Source organism: Cricetulus griseus, chromosome 2 (assembly GCF_003668045.3).
Source record: "Cricetulus griseus strain 17A/GY chromosome 2, alternate assembly CriGri-PICRH-1.0, whole genome shotgun sequence".
NCBI lineage: Eukaryota > Metazoa > Chordata > Mammalia > Rodentia > Cricetidae > Cricetulus > Cricetulus griseus.
In genome coordinates, this window is record NC_048595.1 from 217,922,681 (window position 1) to 217,937,463 (window position 14,783).

The 14,783-nt window shown below is 42.6% G+C and overlaps 1 long non-coding RNA gene across 1 annotated transcript; it reads right to left on the bottom strand.

Annotated features, from left to right (window-relative positions):
* Positions 1-6,822: 6,822 nt before the first annotated feature.
* LOC103164171 lies at positions 6,823-14,504 on the bottom strand. Its single transcript, XR_003483111.2, has 4 exons — positions 12,326-14,504; positions 10,449-10,491; positions 10,013-10,105; positions 6,823-9,760 (listed from the first exon to the last, which is right to left on the bottom strand). It is a non-coding gene; the product is annotated as an uncharacterized LOC103164171 (long non-coding RNA).
* Between the last annotated feature and the right edge of the window lie 279 nt (positions 14,505-14,783).

The following is a 14,783-nucleotide window of genomic DNA, read 5'->3' on the forward strand; positions in this document are numbered from 1 at the left end:
GGTCCCCCAGTGAAGTGGAAATGACAAGAGCCCCGGAAAAAAATTGGGATCATTTGGTGAGGGAGGTAGGAGAAAGAGGAGGAGAGAAGAGGAGGGTGGAGGAAAACATGAGGGATCAGTAAGTTTGAGTTGGTGGGAGGAATAGAGGAGAATATAGGTTTAAAGAGAAATCTGGCACTAAGGAATTGTATAGAGATCCACAAAGATGACCCCAACTAGAACCTAAGCAATAGTGGAGACGCTACTTTAAATGCTCTTCCCCTATAAAGATAATGATGACTACCTTAGAAGCCATCCTAGAGCCTTTATCCAGTAGCTAATGGAAGCAGAAGCAGAGATCCACAGTAACCACTGAGCCAAAATACAGGAATCCAGCTTCAGAGAGGGAGGAGTGACCAAAAAAAAATAGTCAAGACCACACTGGGAAAGACAACAGAAACAGCTGACCTGAGAAAGTGGGAATTCATGGACCCCAGTCTGACTGCTGGGGAACCAACATAGGACCAAATCAGGCAACCCTGTGGCTCCTAGGTGTCCGATAGGAGCACTGGGCAGTTTGTCGGGCCTCTGGCAGTGGAACTAGCTTGTATCCATAGTACACGAATGGATTTCAGGAGCCTATTTCCCATCGAGGGATACGCTCTTATTCTAGATACACAGGGGAGGGTGTAGGCCCTGCTAGAAAGGACTTGACAGATTGTCATGATCCCTCATGAAAGGCTTTACCCCCTCTTGGTAGTGGGTGGGGAATTTCAAGGGGGTTGGAGGTACATGGGAGGATGAGAGGGAGAGGGTACATAGATTCATATGTAAAAATAAGATCATTTCTAAATTAAATAAAATCCACATAAAAATCCCTTCTTAGGATATACTGATGTTTCCTTGGCACCTATATTGTCTGTAGGAGTTGATTTAAATGCCTCATATTGTACATTTTGTATTTTCTCTGTCCCACCTTGTTAATAACAATGTTCTGAGTGTGAGGAAGACTTAATGAAATTTAACTTAACTTACTAAGTGAATATTTATTTACATAACTCACTATATATAAAGGCATATTACAGTTGGCCCCAAAGAAACTTGAATTCCTGTATCCTACATGTGTTCTTTGAAGCCTTTCTATTACAAATTGAAAATGTTGATAATGCATTTTTCTGGTAGCTTGTTCAAATATGAGTCTTAATTTATAGAATTGAGAAATTAAGTTTGCCTTCATACAATTTGTATTATATTGCTTTCATATTGATTGACTCAGTAGAGCATTGAGATGCTAATGGTTTGTTTATTATGGTGATATATTGTTTATGATCTAATAAAGCCACTGAAGATCATAATTCAAAGCCAGACACACTAGTTAGCCATAGAAGTTGGGCAGTGTTGGCACACTCCCTTAATCCCAGGAAAAAAGAGATGGAGGCAGATAGATCTCTGTGAACTCGAGATCATCATGGGCTACATGAGAGTGAATCAGTCTAAAAGAGAAACAGAGTTCATGCCTTTCATCCCAGCATTAGAGAGAATATAAGGAGAACAGCCCTGTCTCAGGAGCAATCTGAGACTTAGTGAGCAGTGTAGTCTGTAGATGCAATCTGAGGTTTAGTCTATCACCCCTTCAGTCTGAGCATTGTCAGAGGTGAGAACACTCTGATGGCTGGGATGTTTTGCTTCTTTGATCTTCAGCTTGAACACCAATATCTGTTTCTGGGTTTTTACTTTTGGTGCGACAGACTATTGCTAGATTCTTAAACCAGAGGCATTCTTTTCTTTAAAATATTTATGCATATATTTTAAATTATATTGATGCATATAATGTATATATAACCCATACATAATGTATCTAATGTATATATAATGTCTCTTTCTATATGTGTGTATGAGTATATGTGCTAATGGGCTCACAGAGGCTTGAAGAAGGTGTCAGTTCTCCTGGAGCTGTAATTACATGAGGCTGTGTATTGCCTGTCCTGGGTGGTGGTAAATGAATTCCAGACCTCTACAAGTACAAGTAATCTTTTGTTTCTAAACTCTATTTTTTCTATTTTTATTTTATATACCAACCCCAGTTCCCCCTCCCTCCTTCCCCTTCTCCCAACCCTCCCACCTCCTCCCTTCACACCCCAAACCCACCCATTCCAAAGAGGGTTAATGCCTCCCTTAGGGAATCAATAGTGTCCCGCCTATAATAGTGTCTACATTCAGTAAGTGATGGAAGCAGATGTAGTGACAAGCTGAGTTCCTTGAGTTCAGTTGAAGAGAGGGAAGACCCCAGTGAATAGGAGCTCATGGACTCTGGATTGCAGCTGAGGAACCTGTATGGGACCTAACTAGGTCCTCTGAATGTGGGTGACAGTTATGTGGCTTGATCTGTTGGGAGGCCCCTGGCAGTTGGACAACAACCATCTCTCCAGTCCCAATGTATTCTTAATTTTTCTCAAGCAAAACATTTTTCTGTGAATGTGGTCATAAATTCAACAGTTGTATTCAATATTAGAAGGAATTCTTGTTTCATGTGGAGCCAGATGCACAAACACAGATGCTGTCATGGTTTCTCAGAGAAGACATCATAATATACATCAGAAACTTGTAGGATGTCATATGAAACTTTGAGTTGCTTTGATGAGAGTAGCCAGATTCCTCAAATCCAACTCCTTGAGATACTTTCTAGGATTAACTTCTTTAAATTAACCTCAAACCATGGCATTGTATTGTCCTGGATCTTTTTTTTTTTCTCCTTAACATCTATCCAATTATATAAACTTCTATTCATCCATGTAGGTATATATTACATACCTATAGCTGGCACTAAAATGGTGAAAGAGGATTCCAAATTCAAGTGTATATATGTGTTTCTGTGTCTGTGAGTGCATGTGTATTTGGGTGCATGGGTGTATGTGCGCATGGGTGTGTACATGAATGTGTGTGTGGGTGCCAGCATACATGCATGAGTGTGTGCGTGTGCCTGAATGTGTGTTTGCATATGTGTATATGTGTGCATGTGTGTACATGTGTTTATTTGCATGTGTGAGTCTGTACATGTGAGTGTGCATGTGTGTGCATGCATGTGTGTGAGTGTGTGTGTGCATGTGTGGAAAATAGGGCTTTTGTCTATATTTGGGATATGTCACCACACCTAACACCTAGAGGTGTATGTATGGTTTATGTTATATGTGGGATGTCTTTCCTCATGGGACTTGACAGCTAGAAGTGTATGTGGAGCATTATTTGTATGGGAGCTACATTCCAGGACCCGATATCAAGGTGAAAGTTCATTGAGTATGTGCATGGCTTTGTTGGAGTATGTGTACCTGAGCGTGTTTCTGAGTGTGTGGCTATGTACCTGACATTTATGAGAGGGCAGGGTGTGCATACTGGTAAACTAGCTGTGTATAGGAACTTTTAGTATAGGGGAAGCAGTACCAAAATAACCTGACACCTAGCCCTGAGCATACAATTTTGTCTATAATGGAGTAGTAACAATGGTCCTGACAAAAACACTCTACTCTCTCTCCCCTCTCCTCTCTCTCTCTCTCTCTCTCTCTCTCTCTCTCTCTCTCTCTCTCTCTCTCTGTATCTGTATCTCTCTCATCTCTTTGACTTCTGTCTCTATCTCTGTCGCAGTCTCTATCTCTGAGTCTCTGTCCTACACTTACCCCTTTGCGTATGTGCATGCTTGCATGTATGTATGTATATATGTACATATGTATGCATGCATGCATACAGAGTGTTCTGCTGTAGGGGAAGGGATATCTTGCAGGATCTGACACCTTGCCATGTACATACCTAGCTTTGTGTTTGTGTGTGAGTGAACATGTGTATATGTGGAGATTGTGCTGTAGTGAAGTTTGTAACTTTAGCTGGTGCACAGTAAAATGTGACATACATATAAATAACCACAAATACACATGCGCACAAAGCACACACACACATGCACATACAAGCATACACACATACACACACATGCACACATGCACACACAAGCAGAGTTAAGTTATAGGTTACATTACGTGTCCCATTCCATTCCTGCTGAAGCCCCACAGTCAGCCCTATGTTTCATGTACTTCTAGGTATCTCCTCTCTTAAACAGATCACACAGGATACCTAATAGAATCTGACACCTATCCATCTGTGTGTGTGTGTGTGTGTGTGTGTGTGTGTGTGTGTGTGTGTGTGGGAGAGAGAGAGAGAGAGAGAGACAGAGAGAGACAGAGAGAGACAGAGAGAGACAGAGAGAGACAGAGAGAGACAGAGAGAGAGAGAGTTTGTGTGTAATTATATAGCTGGTATTCATAGCTAGTTATGTGTGTGGTAGATGAGTGGGTAACTAAAGGAATACCAAGGTGTGTTTGGCTCTCTCTTTGTGTATACTTATACAGCTGGTCTGGACAGGCAGTTATGTGTGTGACATCTGCCTGTAGGAGAATGAATGCCTAAAAGGATACTTAAATGTGTGTGTGTGTGTGTGTGTGTGTGTGTGTGTGTGTGTGTGTGTGTGTGTGCACATACATAACTTGTCTTGTAAGCTAGACAAAGTCTTTGGGATGTGTCTGTAAGAGGGGGAAGCCTAAATAGATAGGTAGAGGTGTGTTATGAGTGTTTGTGTGTGTGTGTGTGTGTGTGTGTGTGTGTGTGTGTGTGTGTGTGTGTATTTACATTTCTGGTCTTGACAAATAGTTATGTGTGAGGGATTTGTCTGTAGGAGAGGAGGTGCCTAATGGGATACTTGTGTGTGTGTGTGTGTGTGTGTGTGTGTACTTATGTAGCTGGTTTTGACAGCTAGTTATGTGGGTGGGAAATGTCTGTAGGAGAGGGATGTTTAAAATGAAACCTAGGTTTGTGTGTACGTTTGTGTGGGTGGTGATTTTATGTGTGTCTGTGTATACTTACATAGCTGTTCTTGAAAGGTAGTTAACTATGTGATTTGTCTGTAGGAGAGAAGGTGCCTGAAAGAATAGTTAAATGTATCTATGTGTGGGTATGTGGATGTGTCTTTGTGTCTGTGTATACTAACATAACTGATTTTGACAGCTTACTGTAATCTGTCTGTAGTAGAGTGGATGCCTAAAACGATACCTAGATGTGTGTGTGTGTGTGTGTGTGTGTGTGTGTGTGTGTGTGTGTGTGTGCATGTGTGTTATGTGTGTGGGATTTATCTGCAGGATAAGGGGTACCTAAAAGATACTTAGATATGCGTGTTTGTGTGTGTGTGTGTATGTGTGTGTGTGTGTGTGTGTGTGTGTACACTTATATAGCTGGTCTTGACAGCTAGTTATGTGTGTGGGATCTTTATGTAGGACAGGGTTGCCTAAAATTATGCATTGATGTGTGTGTGTGTGTGTGTGTGTGTGTGTGTGTGTGTGTGTGTGTGTGTATGCACATGCACGTGTCTATATGTTCATATTCATATCATTGGTCTTGACAGCTAGTCTGTAGGAAAGGTGGTGCCTAACAGGATACCTAGGTGTGTGTGTGTGTGTGTGTGTGTGTGTGTGTGTGTGTGTGTGTGTGTTTTGGGATAACCTAAAATTACCTATTACCCTCAAGACTGTAATGTCCCACTTTGGTTTAGGAATGGGGTCAATATGCAGCATGGCCCAGTAACTAGCAGTACACCGTGAGAGGTAACACATTGTCTATCATAGGAATTGGTCTAGCAGAACCTGATGTTTGGCAGTGTAGGTGTGTCTTCAGAAGAATTGTGTCAAAAATGTTAATTCATCCCAAGTTTGCAAGGCCTGATAGGGGAGAATTTTCCATCATGGTGTGATAGCTGTCGATAAATGTGTGGTAGGAGATCAAACAAAACTTGGTACCTAGATGTGGATGTGTGCTCACAGGGGTAGTGGTCTATCCAATCTATTTGATGAAGGGGAAGAAAGTCCAGTTGTGCCCCAATAATAGCTTATGGGTGAAATGGTGCCCATCATAGTATGATAAGCCATATTGTAGTAGTTTGGCAGTGTGAAATGTGATGTCCAGGTGTGTTTGACACTTCTGAGTGTGGGTGAGGCAGTTACAGTGTCAGAAGATCCTCAATCCTAACAGTGCATGTCAGTAGCTATGGGGTGATATGTGCTTTTCACAGCCTTCACCTAGCTTTGTAGGAGTTGTCATGGAGTGTAGGAATACACAGAAGGCTAATATCCAACAAATGTCTTTGTGTCGATATGTGGTGACCAGTCATGATACTAACATTGTGGTTCATGGTGGTAGGGTGTGATGTTCAAGAGAGCCTGAAATCTAGCAGTGTATGTGGATATTCAGTGATGTCAGGGTATCAAGTGGTTCCCAGTCAATGGCAATATATTTGGGTACAATGGTGTGATAGTGTTCTGTATGGTCTAATAAGTAGCAGGTAATTTGTATGACATTAGGAATCCAGACCTAGGAATACATGTGGGGTGTGTGTGAGGGTTTGTTTAACATAGTCTGTTACCTAGCAGTCAGTGTGTTGTCTTGTGGGAAGACAGGAATGGCCATATAATTGGAAGTATATTGGAGACTCTCTCTCTCTCTCTCTCTCTCTCTCTCTCTCTCTCTCTCTCTCTCTCTCTCTGTGTGTGTGTGTGTGTGTGTGTGTGTGTGTGTGTGTGTGTGTGAATTAGAAGTGCATTGGAGGCTGTGTGAGTATATGTGTGAATTAGAAGTGCATTAGGGGCTCTGTGTGTTTGTATGTGTGTGAGTGAGGGATTGTGTATTTGTGTGTGTATGTGTGTAGATCTATATAGCTGGCCTTGACATCTGGTTATGTGTGCAGGGTTGTTTGTAGGGGAGTGGTGCCTAAAATGGTACCTAGGTGTGTGTGTGTGTGTGTGTGTGTGTGTGTGTGTGTGTGTGTGTGTGTGTGCCTGTGTGCCTGTGTATATGCTGTAGGAGTAAATCATCAAGCTCTTACAGCTGGCAATATAACTCGGGTAGCATGGTTATAGTGTCCCACAATGCATTATACCTAGTTTTGGATGTCAACACAGAAGGATGCTATGAGTGTTTTAACCAAGTGTTAATGTGTGCCCTTGACAGGAGGTGGGAGTGTCCTGATACCTTTCAAAATATCTCCATTGTCATTGTGTTTGAAGTGATGTCTAGCTGTGTCTAGAATCTAAAATTGTGTGTAGAACACAAGAAGGGGAGATGGAAACCTAGGCTTAAGCGAAAAACTAGGTAGTGAGTGTGGGTTAGGGGTGTCCTTCATGCCCTTAAACTAACATTATATGTGAGGTGGTAACAGAGGGAGGAGCATGCATAGAGCATACAAGTATCTAGGTATCAGGTTCTGCTGTTCTTCCAACCAGACTGTACCATATAATACAGCACTATTATCAGATTCAGCTGGACAGCTCATCTCCATCCCACCCAGTTATCAGTCCTTATCATGCCACAAAAAACACTTCCACCTCCCCGTGGTCACACAATATACAGTGCTATAATAACATGCCCAGTTAAACTCCCTATTCTCCCTGATACTACAGATAAAACGGAAGTCTTTAGGCCCTGAAAACTGTCTGTCCTTCCCACACAATGCATCATGACAGTCTGGCCTGCTCGGCATCAGCCCACATATTGTGTAAGTTGTCAAGCTTTGCAGGACATGGCCTAAGTTCCATTTCCATCAAAAGACTGGATTACTAGCAGTGGATATGGGTGGGATCAATGGTGTGTGGATCAGGGCCTCATTCCTACAAGTGTGGAAGAGGAGTAGCAAACTGTCCAGCATCCCATCTTCTAAATTGTAGGTATGAGGCCTTGATACACATATCATTGATGATAACTATATTCATTTCTATTTTTCAGGCCTGATTGATATCCCCTCCCTGGCTGTTACAGGCTCACATACACTGACCTGCTTCCATCACACATGCACTGCAAGGCTGTTCTAGGGAACAGTCCTGCATGACTTATGAAATATCAGTGGGCACTGAATGTCAATGAGGTACAGTTTGTGATCAGTGTGACCTAAGAAGTGGTTCTGCAGGTGGAATGGGGGAGGGTGTTCTAACAGGATTTGGAACAGATTATATGGAGTGCTTCAGAGTTGATATCCAGCAAGGCCTGACATGGAGAAAACTACATGGGGCTATTGGGGAGCTGCTTCTAATATCACCCAATGTATTTGGGGAGGTGTAAGGGGACACCATATCAACAGGTGACAATTACTAGCAAGGATGTTTGAGCATAGCAGCTGGAAGGGGACATATCTGTAAGGTCTTAACTACTATTGTGTGTGGTTGTGGAGAGGGGCATCCTGAAGTGATATTTAGTAATGTATGTAGACTTTGATATATGAGTGCGAGCTGGTAAAGAAAAGTATCAGGTAATGCCTGATTCCAAATGTATGTGTGGATTGTGGGCTGTAGCTCTGTATCAGGCCCTAACATCTAGCAATTTTGGGAAATGTGGAGTATTCAGCAGAGTCTGTGTGTGATATATTCATTGCAGGGGAGCAGGAGGGTGACATGTTCTGCATGGGTAGACATCTAGTACTGTGTGTGGAACAGGCATGGGGAGTGTGCAGCTCTAGGCTGTCTGGGCTCCAGGAGCAGCAGCATGGAGACTTACCAGCTCCAGCAAGTCCTATGTCTTTCCAATGCTCAATCTCCCTCTTATACTGGGCTGAGGTATTTGAGAGCCAAAAGCAAAGCAGATAGACCTGGAAGTGGCCCCAGCTCTTGATATTGATCACTCTGCTTCTAGTCCAAATCTTCATGCAGTAATCTTGTGCTGCAAATGGGTGTAAAAGAGAGGGGAGCAGAGCCCATCAGCCTGTCTGCCCAGCATTCCCTTCATGCTGCCCAGCCCTGAACGAACCATCATCTTGCTGTCTTCTGGGGTGGGACAGGGTCCAAGCTTCATCTAGATGTCATAGGTTTTCATGTCCCCCAGCCATTCTCCAGTTTCTGTATTTTCTTGACTCATGGTTTCAGAATTCATGTGACCACAATTCATCTTCTCTGTTGTTTCTGGTCTTCCTCCATATGAAGCAGAACTTAACGCAGACCTCTTATTTAACTCTTACATGAACATTGCAGTGTTTGGATCTGGAGTCAGCTGTAATATTTGAGATTGTGTTCATTTTTCTAACAGGTTCCTTATGGTTTGCTTTTGCATACTTGTCCTGCTGTCCTTTAGGATAGACCATTTTCTCTGCCTTGATATCCTTGGTGCTTCTGACAAAAATTATCTTACATGATTTAGGTGGGTTTGTTGCTGGGATTTATTTCCATACGTCCAGTTTCTGTTCCTCCCCTGTCAAACTTTATGGACACTTGATGCATTTCATGATGTTATAGAACGAGAACTACAGAGTCTGCCATTTCTTCTTGGATTAGGCCCAGTTGGTTTTTGCAGTTGGTGTTTGGGAAATCAGATGGGAATTTTTCTGAGTCTATCTGAAGAATGATCTGTCACCTTAACAACATTGGCTGCTGCTGGGGAACAGGGCTCTGAGAGTTTATATTCCTTTCAGTTCCTCAGATATCATAAGTGTCTTGAGTGCAAATTAGTGTAAATTCTGTTAGAAGTGTCCTTCAATGCTTCAGTATTTGTTCTTTGTACATCATAGTCTTTATCCAACACCAGTGAGAAACAGGACAAATGAATGACTCAAGTGCAAAATATCCATGTTACTGGTGGCCTGGGAAACAGGGTCCATGGACATAATGCTTCTCATGCATTCCAGTCTAGATGTCATGTAGAGATGCCCACTGGCTTCAAGTTGCACTGTTGAGACACATTTTTATCAGTTGAGGCAGGTTTCCTGGGTCTTCTGTCATGAAAGAAAGGCATAATTGTCCTTTTTGCACTGATAAAATAGACATAGCTTCACAGTGTGGTGGAGCTTCCACATTAACACATCCACTGGGAAACTTTCATCAAAGGGGATCCACCTATCATCCATACATCTTGATTGGGCAGGGGTGTTCTGTGGCTGCATGCAGCTACAGAAGCCACTGCATTGCCATCCACAGTATGTCCACTGTGTGAAGCCCTTGAGATCCTCAGGACCTCATGATATTACCTGGTAGGTTTTTATCACTGGCATCAGCACTGAATGTGCAGATCCTCTGGTCAGGAATCCCCTTGGTATATATTTCAGGATGTGACTGAGCACCTGAAGAGAAGAAATATTATAAACCAATGTAAAAGCTGGGTGAGTTTCTCTTTCCCCAAACAGAAGATCTCTGTTCTTGGCAGGTTTACTTTTAATGTATTCAGGGACTAAAGTCAGATATGATGCCTTCCAATATGACCTTCCCTAGGCCAACAACATTAGGGCCTTTCAGGGATGTCTGATTTTAGGGAATAATTTCTTATGGTTGCCCTGGTACTTTGCAGGAATCAGGATCTAGGAGTCAAGGAATAAAGTATTTTCCCAGAAACATGTCTAAACATAGGCACTCTGCTTCTTGCTCCCCTTCTCACGTCCTCTTGTCTGAATTAGACAGTATACATACATGGTGAAAATGAGCCTCCACAAAAGATCCTCTCCAAATGACCCTGCAAATATTAAGAGAGAAAAGATAGTAAATAAGAGATCTGAAGTTGACCTGTGAGATCCATGTGACCCACCCATACAAAAATGGTCATCGTGGCAGTGTGAATAGGACAGTGGGTATAACTTAAGGAATGTCCCAACCAACACATTATGTCCAAAAGAGCATCTCACGGACTCATCTCTGTCTTCTGTGAGTAGGATACCTGTGGACAGTTTGGGGATGACGTTTATGAAGGTCCTTCTATAAGTAGATGCTACTGATTGCACCTGCTCCTGCTCCATCCAGGTGACAGACAGGGAAGGAGGGAGGTGCTGGCGGTGGGGGCCCTCATCTGACTTCTGCTCTCTCAGAAGAAAAGGCAAAAGGTAGGAACATACCTTTCATAGCAGGGACACACAGATTTCCTATCAGACTCAAGGCAACTGCTAGTAAACATAAATAATAATCACATCTGTTCATACTGAGATAATTGTCTTCTTAAGCACCAGCACCTAGGTCTGTAGCCAGTGATTTTCTTAGGCTGTCTGTCCTGGCTTATCTTAACCAAGCCACAACACCCAAGTTTCTCTTTCCCAGGAGCTAGATTCAGTAAAGTACATCAGGACAAAAACTAGCCTTAGTAAGCACCCAGTGATGTAGAATAGCTACGCTCACATAAGCAAGAAGATCAGTAGCTCTGTGCTAGTTTTCCTTGCAAGGCTGTGTCCACTCTGATTGATTGGGGTTCCTCAGCCCAGTACAGAGTAAGTAACTGGCCAGTTTCAGACTGAATGACCTACCATATAGCAGTAAGAAGGTGTTCACCCTTTCTACACAAACTGTTTGTCCATAAAGTTTAGAGGATAGAGGGTTATAGGGGAAAGATGCTCTATTGTCACCAGTTATGCCAAGATCCCTCCCAATGCAAGGCCGTGTTGTCTCTTATTATGATGTTGCCCTCTGCATCATGAGTGCAATGACCATTTCCTTGGAATTGAAAATTTCAGACTTTGGCAGTATCACACTTATTTGTTTATAGAACAATGTCAAGGATAGACCAGATCATAGAAACATCTCTTATACAACAGGACTAGATTGGTGGTCTCAGTGCTGCCTTTAGCCAACAGTTGAGCCCTGGCATTTAGTCCCTTCTGAGTGACTACTCTTCATTGTAGAGAGCAGTGATGTGCCTGGAGTGTGTCCAAGAGAACACAAAAGACAACTTTCACATTAGGACAGCCAGCCTGGAAGAATGTTCCAAGTTTATAGTCATAAGTTTCTCTTTAGGTCTGCCCTCTTATATGGGATCTGAATAAAAAGTAGTTCCAAGACTGTGGACTAAATCATTTGTCTACTCTGCTCAAAGACAGACAAGCAATACCCACCTTCCAAAATGGAGCAATATCCCAGATTTCCATCCACAGTGGTACCCATTTCCTACCAGATTGCTGTCACCTTCCTGTTCAGAGACAAATAAGGTTCTGACAAATGCCCCACAGTAAGGGCTCAGTCATAGCATGCTGTATAACTATGACTCCTGTGATGAGAGAGGCAATGGGATGTAGGCAGGCTGCAAACACGACAGCAGGGAAGGGTGGTAGAGGGAGCAGGAGGGTCACCTCTCCCCTTTTGTGAAAAAAACATCTCCCTTGGACCTGATATTGAAGGTAAAGAAAGGCCACAGAGTATGGCTGTGGTACATCCATGAAGACTGGCCCACTGGGACTTCTAATCCATGTGCAGTTTTTGAGTTGATTTTGGCACAAGACTTCACTCTGATAAAAATGCTATCCATGGGACTTAGCTTTGTTAACTGTGGTTTTCTATGGAGAATCCTGTGGTAGACAATGGCTTACCTTCTCTTGTGCTGGACTTCTCTCCTGGGTTAGTGGACACACTGTCATCTGGACTTCCTGCAGGGCTCCCACTTCAGCTGTCTCAGTCACTCCATGCAAATCCTATCCCATGTCTCAACTTTCATAGAGACTTACCATTTCAGAATATAATGACATATGCAAAACACAGTCTGAATAAATTTGAAACATATAGTTCATATATTTGACTTTTATTTCCTTCTGGGCCATCCATTTTCAAGTGGTTCCTCCTCTCACACTCTTCCCTAGCCTTTGGAGTTTTCTTCCCAAAAAAACCTTTGATCCCTTTTATTCTTTCCTATTCAACTAATTCTTGCTGCCTCTGCAACTGCTGCCTCTCATCCTCTATTGTATACCTTCAGCTAAATCATTTGTGATGGTAGCATAGGACATTAGAAAATATATAGATTAAGAAACACAGCAGTGCATCTTGGATACCCCCTGTAGCTGTGTGTGAGACTGCACTGCTCTCCACTTCCACTGGTTCTACTTCCTTCTGAGAAAAATGGCTTCTCTTGGAGGTCGGCATGCAGCAGCATAGTAATCTCAGACAATTTCCAATTCTCTTCTTAACCCTCTTCCAGCCTCTGGATAAAGGGCTGACAGAGGCTATATTTATGTCTTCAGGAGGGACTTCTTCAAAGCTGTTCTTAGATGTGGCCTGAAGGGAAGATCTCCGGATTTCAGTTGTGTCTTCAGGAGAGACATCATCACAAATGATCTTGGATGTTTCTTCCAGAAAAGATCTCTGGATTTCAAATATTCCTTCAGCAGGAACATGCTCTAAGCTGTTCTCAGATGTTTGCTGAAGGGAAGATCTCTGGATTTCAGGGATGCCTTCAGGAGCGACATTGTCACAACTGTTCTTGGATGTTTCTTCAAGGGAAGACTTCCTGATTTCAGGAATGCCTTCAGGAATGATATCAGCAGTGCTGTTCTTGGAAGTTTCCTCAAGGGAAGTTCTCCGGATTTCAGTTATGTCTTCAGGTGGGACATCATCAAAGCTGGTCTTTGATGATGCCTGAAGGAAAGATCTCTAGGTTTCAGGTATGCCTTCAAGAAGGGCATCATCCAAGCTGTTCTTTGATATTGCCTGAAGGCAAGAAATCTGGATTTCAGGTATGCCTTCAGGAGATACTTATCAAAGCTGGTCTTGGATGTAGCCAGAAGAGATTCTCTCCAGATGTCATATGTGGCAGTGGTGTTCATAATGTGAGGGACCTCCCTGTAATTTCCTGTACTCTAAGTGTATGAGTTATTGTTGGGGATGCTCACTTCCTGGGATGACTCACAGGACAAACAATTTGCAGAAGAAATGCTCCCAGAGGACAGAGATCTTGAGGATGAGCAATTGCAAATCATGCTATCCAGTGCCAAACATCTTCTCTTGACATAAGTAATCTTATGGGAAAATTTGGGTTCTGGAGATGGACGATTGTTTCCCTTCTGCTGGCAGCACATGTTGGCAGGCATGCTCAGGCTTCTCATCCTCTTCTTCATTGATCCCTTCTCATCATCTGCCTGTTATTCCTCCAGCAAGGTGGGAAGAACAATCTCACTCAGTCTCCTCTGAGAAGGAACACTAGTGAGAGTATCTGCTGGGGACACAGCAACACAGGCCCTCAAGAACTTTGAAGCATATTTAGAGTGGTCACTGGGTGACTTGTGGTTTAAAGTTAGGTATGTAGCCATGATGTTATTGAATTTTTTCTCATGTAGACAAGCCCTAATGTCCTTGGGGTCATAGCTCATACTCCACATAGCCACCAAAACACTGGAATTCAGATTGTTACAGAGTGCCTGTAAAGACGGAGTGATTTTCCAAAATTCTTCCTTCTCATTGAGCCACTGTTGCTGCCTAATATCATATATCTTGGGCCTCTGCTCAGGCTTCACAGTGAACAACTGCCCAATGATGTTTGTTATGTTTTCTGAAAGTGTGTAGGGAGGTGGTATTTGGGATCCAGCATTTCCTCCTTCATTTCTGAGTAAGTATTGGCTTTAAACTTCACCTCAGCAAAGTTCCCTTTGCCAAGGGTCCTGAGGATGATGTAGTGATCTGAAAGTGTCTCCTCTTCAGAGGCACTGGCCTTCAGGTCCAGCTGCATTTTCACCTTCTCCCTGGTCTTGTTCGTGAGTTACTTCATAATATTCATGACAATACGAACTGAGAGAAACAGATTTAAAAAAAAAAAGAAAAGTAGGTCTTGGGGAAAGTTTATGCCTTTCAGTTTCTACATGGAGAAGGGTGGCAGATATGAAGCAAACTTACTATGAACTTCTGGGTCACAAAAAAAATTGTAAGAAGATTAAACTAAACTTTAAAAAAATCAGAAAACATAATGAAGAGTAGAACTGAATCTAAGGAAATAGACAATATTGAATATTGCAGAGGCATAAAAGCTTGATTATTGAAAAGAGGAAACAAAAGAGACACAGC